The sequence below is a fragment of the Penaeus monodon genome, chromosome 23 (genome assembly GCF_015228065.2).
Source record: "Penaeus monodon isolate SGIC_2016 chromosome 23, NSTDA_Pmon_1, whole genome shotgun sequence".
In the NCBI taxonomy this organism is placed as follows: domain Eukaryota; kingdom Metazoa; phylum Arthropoda; class Malacostraca; order Decapoda; family Penaeidae; genus Penaeus; species Penaeus monodon.
Genome location: NC_051408.1, coordinates 17,997,994 through 17,998,229, shown reverse-complemented (window position 1 = coordinate 17,998,229; position 236 = coordinate 17,997,994). Strand labels below are relative to the sequence as shown.

Genomic DNA, 236 nt, shown 5'->3' with positions numbered 1-236 from the left:
GTGGCGATGATATTGTAACCCTATTTTTTCTTTTTTTCTGGGTTCGGAATTTGTATGCATTAAGTAGGTTTTAAAGTAAACACGTCATTCAAATGAGTCTCTCCTTCCCTCCCTCCCTCACTCACTCCTCCCTCACTCCCCCTCACTCCCTCTCTCGCCCTCCCCCACTTCCCTCCCCGACTTCCCTCCCCCACTTCCCTCCCATCCTCTCCATGTCTTAATCCAATGTGTCTCCA

At 49.6% G+C, this 236-nt stretch overlaps 1 protein-coding gene across 1 annotated transcript in view; it reads left to right on the top strand.

Annotated features, from left to right (window-relative positions):
* The window catches only part of LOC119587862, a gene marked incomplete at its 5' end in the record, with an annotated part of 13,833 nt that overhangs the window by 4,537 nt on the left and 9,060 nt on the right, over nucleotides 1–236 (top strand).